We start from the raw sequence: 6,276 nt of genomic DNA, 5'->3' as shown, positions 1-6,276 counted from the left end.
TGATCGGCTTCTTAAAAAGGCAGAGGCTATTATGGGCGACCAAACTCATCCTGCCTCAAACCTATTCCAATTGATGCGCAGTGGTCGACGTTTTCGTTCATTGAAAGCCACTAAGGCTAGATTCAGGAATAGTTTAGGGCTCTAAATTGTAGGTAAATGTTTCATACTTTTGCACTTTGTTTCTTTGTTTGTGTTTGTTTGTTCTGCCTTTTGGAATGTGTTTTTACCACAGAGCAAAACAAATTTCTATGTTCTCCTGAACAATTACAATAAAATATGATTGATTGATTGATTGATTGATATTCGTATTTGTTTATCTACAGAAAGACGGTCGGTCTATCCTCCTGTTGTACGTACGTTCTAAGTAACCTGGGTAATGCTTCGTGATGCACGTCGTTTGAGACGATCGTTCGCTTGCACAGCAACTTCAGGACAGGCATTTCGTCGTACCATTCGTAGGTATATGTGAAAAAACATTTCGAATCTTTGGTTGCAACTGCAATGCGTTTGTTTCCCTCACATCCGTCGTTGTAATATTCGAAGGTACGACTCTTGCTAGAAATCGACGAGGTATCTATGCGAATAAGGACTGTAATAGATGTGTTCACACAAAGAAGTATACTCAACAACTGACTATACTGTACTGAACTGTTCTGTTACATAACACTCCTTTTAATAACAAGAATTTGCACATGGAACAATTTACATATAAGAATTTACATATTAACTAATCACTACATATCCCCTTTCCTTAGCCAAAATTTTTTTACATTTTATATTTTATATACAACAAATATAATTTCCTTATCTATAAATATATATTTCTGTTTTAATTATTAACTTGTTACCAAAAATATATATCAAAAATATATAATATAATTAATACAATAAATCTCAGTGTTATCATTCATTGCACAGTGTCATCATTTATAATAAACAAAACCAGGTTTGATATTCGGCTTCCTAACTCTATTAGATCTTCTAAGAACAGGCACTGTAATAGGTACATTTTCAGTTTCATTTCTTTCTATAGTTTCCTCTACAGATGGTACACTCTCAAGTTGTGTTGGTACACTCCTTGTGGATATCTCTTTATCTTTAATTTCTTTCATTATTCTATCTAACTTCTCATCTTCATCAAAATCATTATTCACAAAACTCTTTCCTGGACCATGATACAATTTAAAGAAAGATTTATCCCTTGTAACACTTCTTCCTTCTTTATTCTTGGCAGTTACCATACTACCTTTACTATCAACAACTTCATAAATGTCTTTTCTATAACGTGGTTCATATTTAGTTCGTTTACTTTGCTTTACTAACACTTGTTCGCCCTTGGGAAAATACATAATCTTTACCTTTCTTTTTTTATCATGATAAATCTTATTCTTAATCATGCTTTTGTCATGGGTTTTCTCAACGTCATCATGAACAAACTACTTAGTTATTATTTGATCAAACATAGAAGGTAATTTAGTTTTAATTTGTCGACCAAACATTAATTCTGCAGGACTTTTTCCTGTAGATGGATGAGGTGTTGCACGATAGTTCATTAAGAATTTTCTCATTTCTTGCTTCCAATTTTTACTTTCAACTAATGAACATCTAATAACTTTCCCTAAATTTTTCATAAAGTTTTCAGTCAACCCATTTGCTCGTCCAAACTCAGGAGTAACCTTTCGATGTTTAAAACCAGAGTTATCGGCATATGTTTTGAATTCATGAGAATTAAAAGGTGGGCCATTATCACTCTTTAAGTTATTAGGATACCCAAAAGTTGTGAAAATACGATCTAACTTTAGAATCACAGAAGCTGAGCTAGTGGAACTTGTTACTTCTACCTCAGGATAACGGGAGTATTCGTCAATTACAACTACTAAATATTCTCCAGAGGGTAAAGGACCATACATATCAGTAGCAAGGTGTGACCAAACAGTGGAAGGTAATTTCGTTGGTTTTAATGGATCTATAATTTTGTTATCAACATTAACCTGACAAGCATAACATTGAGAAATTGCACTAGTTTATCCATCGCAGGAAACCATACCTTTTCCCTCATCAAAGCTTTTGTTTTGGAGATACCTAAGTGACCCTTATGCGCAGTAGTAACTATTTGCATTTGCAATGACGTAAGTATTACAATTGTAGATCCTCTAAGTAAAATACCGTTTGCAAAACATAATTCGTCTTTGATGTTGTTAAATATTTTTAACAATTCTTTATCAAAACCTTTAGGAGCTTTTCTCATTTCATTAGTTTTTAAGCATTGTACTACAAACATTAGTGTAGGATCCTTCTCGGTAGCAGATTTAATATCTACCAATGAAGTAGCTTTTAGTTTATAATGTGTTTGTATAAATGAAATATGCTCAGCAGATTTTACACCAGTGCACGGCATAGAACCTATCGGTTTATCCATCGCAGGAAACCATACCTTTTCCCTCATCAAAGCTTTTGTTTTGGAGATACCTAAGTGACCCTCATGCGCAGTAGTAACTATTTGCATTTGGAATGACGTAGGTATTAAAATTCTAGATCCTCTAAGTAAAATACCGTTTGCAAAACATAATTCGTCTTTGATGTTGTTAAATATTTTTAGCAACTCTTTATCAAAACCTTTAGGAGCTTTTCTCCATTCATTAGTTTTTAAGCATTGTACTACAAACATTAGTGTAGGATCCTTCTCAGTAGCAGATTTAATATCTACCAATGAAGTAGCTTTTGGTTTATAATGTGCTTGTATAAATGAAATATGCTCAGCAGATTTTACACCAGTACACGGCATAGAAACTATCGGATGTCGTGACATATAGTCAATTGGATAATTTGACCCAGGAGTATAAACAACCTTAAACCGGTAACTTTGAGCTTTTACCACCCATCTTTCAATACGGCAGGACATCTTATGTAATTCTTTAGAAGAAAATATTTTAACTAGAGGCCTGTCATCTGTCTCAACTATAAATTCAGGAGATTCATCAAGATACAATCTATGGTGATGCAAACCCCATGAAATTGCTAAAGCCCCTATTTGATTTTACATCATCACGATTAATTGTGGGGCATAGTGGAAGGCACATTGGTACTGGTGGTAGTGTCACAGCACAACAACAATACAGGGGTGTCATACAGGTGGTTTTGTGACACCCAACTGATCTACTGTAATAGTTGCATTCTCAAAATTGGAAATTCCTGGTTGGGTTCGCTAAACAAGCTATAAAAAAAAAGTCTCGCCTTACAGAATAAACTGGACTTTTTCAAGTTTCTGGATCGTGCTTAGCAAAGTCTTTTTATTTATTTATAGTTTTATTATTTTTTTTTTCGTCAACAAGATAAAAAAAGATTGCACAACATAGACAAAGTAATTAAAATATCACTGCGGTGGGGCAGCATTTATCCGTCAAATTCATAGAATAATCAAACATATATTTTTTTACCTAAGTATTGCACAATTTTTTATATGCATTTGATAAAAGTGTCATACATTTTTTGTAACAGATCAAACAACCCGAGTATTGCACAATTTGTCTTAATGCATTTTATACAAGTTTCATTTATAAAGCATTTTTTTATTTTAATCAAACAACTCAAGTATTGCACAATTTTTCTTAATGCATTTTATACAAGTTTCATTTTAATATTTTTTGGAACAAACAACACAATTATTTTCATAAATTTAAACATTTTTTTGAACAAACGACCTAAGTATTGCACAATTTTTCTATAATGCACAAGTATTGCACAATTTGTCTTAATGCATTTTATACAAGTTTCAATTATATATTGTTTCAACGAACAACACAATTATTTTCATAAATCTAAACATTTTTTTAAACAAGCAACCCAACTATTGCACAATTTTTCTTAATGCATTTGATAAAAGTTTAATTTTAAGACATTTTTTTGAACAATTATTTTCCGAAATCTAAACTGTTTTTTAACAGACACCACAATTATAACATTTTTAACAACCAACAATTATTTTTAAAAATTCTAACTTTTTTAACAACTAACACAATTATTTTCCAAAATACTTCCCTTCCTTATTACTCTTCTTTCACCAACAAATTAATTGTGGTTATGCATTGTCGGCTTAACTCACCAAGTCAGATATTTTTCGAAAGTTCAATGCTCACTTCTTTCAATTGAAGGGTGTCACCCTTCCACATCATAGGTTCTATAATATGAATAAAAAGTATGTGACTTATATATAAACATTAAACTGTTACAGAAAACTTCATTTCAAATATATCACAATGAAATTTAAACAATAAAATTTATCTTTTAGTTATTATTGATAACCTTTCAAATCACATGAACTAATAATGAGTCAAGACCTTACCTTTGTCACTGCTGGGTTCTGTAGTGATAAAATTGAAAAAAAAAACCATAAACCACTTATTCGTGTAAAGTAGGTATGAGTTTAAAAATTTAATAAAAATAGAAAAAATAAAGATACTTCACTTTTAAATTTTAATGTCACCGCCTAATATATGTAAATATGTCATATGTGATTTTCATCCATGCTGTAGCTTTCATATTTTTGGCACAACAAAAATATAACAGTATAAAGACAGCCTTAACTTTCTGCCTCCAGTTAGGGCGCCGCCAGCGTTTCAGCCAGGTCCAATGTAAACATTGCAAGGGGTCTATATGGCATGTGATGGAGGTGTAATTTCTGCAATTCACTATGATTATTGCAAAAAAAATATTACTATTTTGAAATTTCGAGCGAATGCTATGAACGAGATTCAAGAATTTTGCTAACTACATGTACCATTACATTATATCATGTTTTCCAACATTTGACTTTAAATAACCTTCGACCTGGATAACCTGAAAACAGTCACATGCGCTGGTAAGCTTTTCCATCACATTTAAATAACAAACCATGTTTGCAGCATGCATATTGAACATAATAAGGCCTACTATCAAAATCAATATCCACTCAAATGACCTCTAACCCCTCCTTGACGTTTAAAAGTAGACTCCATCAAATGGACCCATCAAAATTTCTTCGCGACGAACCAAACATTGGGTCGCGAACCATAGGTTGCGGAACGGAGACTCATCTTTGAAGTGTGAGAAAAGTGGCATTCGCTTGAATAAGCTCGAATTTAAAATAGTCGCCATATTTTTTTTTTTTATTTTTTTTTGCAATAATCATAGTTATGGAAGAAACGACAAACAAATGTGTTTTAAAACGTTTCGAGAACTTGACGAAAGTAAATTGCAAAAATTATACCTCCGTCACATGTCCCATATGATAAGCAAGTTAGCTTAATTATACAAATTAGTTGGGAAAATATTATAGGTCATCTTCACAAATGCTGGTTGTAGAAGTTAATTTTCTTTTAAAATATTCAGTAGGCTTATATGCAGGTTTCTATTTTTTCCATTGTGAGATATATTTCCGAAAAAACATAACCTTTGACAGACAATACTCCTCGTAGAACCCTTCCCCAGGTAACAAGCCCATAAGGGACACATATGGTGCCCATATGCAGATCTATATGAGTACCATATGTGCAATCCTTGAGGAAACCTCCGGATTCTGCACCCAAGATCGATGTGGGGCCCATATGATTTAGCCCACATAGCCCAGATATAACCCATTTGGGGCCCACATGGAACCCACATGCATTTTTACATGGGTGGCATATGGGTTTCACATATGGGACCTATATTTTCCGACCCATATGTGAGGCCCATATTTTCTGGCTCATATGGATGGCATATTGGTTTGCCCATATGGGAGCCTGTATGGTTTAGTTGACATGGCCCAGCGAGAACAAATATGGAGGCCACACATTTCTGACTTGGCTTCTAACTCTGGTTTGAATATTGGCTGAGTCGATGACCATGAACTAGGTGTACATTTCAACAAATTACTCCTTTTCTGAAAATGAAGCTTTTCAACTGCACGTATAGTACAAAATATTTTCACTGCAATGATTAAACAAAACGGTTATTTCATTTTAACACATCAATCATTTTATTTATTTTGTAGAAAAAGCAATATTGTCAATTGCAAATACAAAATAGTGGTAAATGAAATCAAAATTTCTTAATGTCCCTTAATAACTATACAATTCAATTTCTCCAGTCCTTGGGAAGTAAGAATATTCCATCATTTTGATCGCATTGGGAATATCACATATTTAACGTTTTTACAGATTATGAATATCCTCAATTTGGTAGGGTCTATGCAAGAGTTTATCAATAAGAATCGTCAATAGTTTCACCATGAATCATAGTAACAGACAGTGCGAATGC

This window comes from Anneissia japonica, unplaced genomic scaffold (assembly GCF_011630105.1).
Source record: "Anneissia japonica isolate Jap-2015-1 unplaced genomic scaffold, ASM1163010v1 scaffold1467_len401143_cov160, whole genome shotgun sequence".
Taxonomy (NCBI): domain Eukaryota; kingdom Metazoa; phylum Echinodermata; class Crinoidea; order Comatulida; family Comatulidae; genus Anneissia; species Anneissia japonica.
This window is presented reverse-complemented; position numbering follows the sequence as displayed.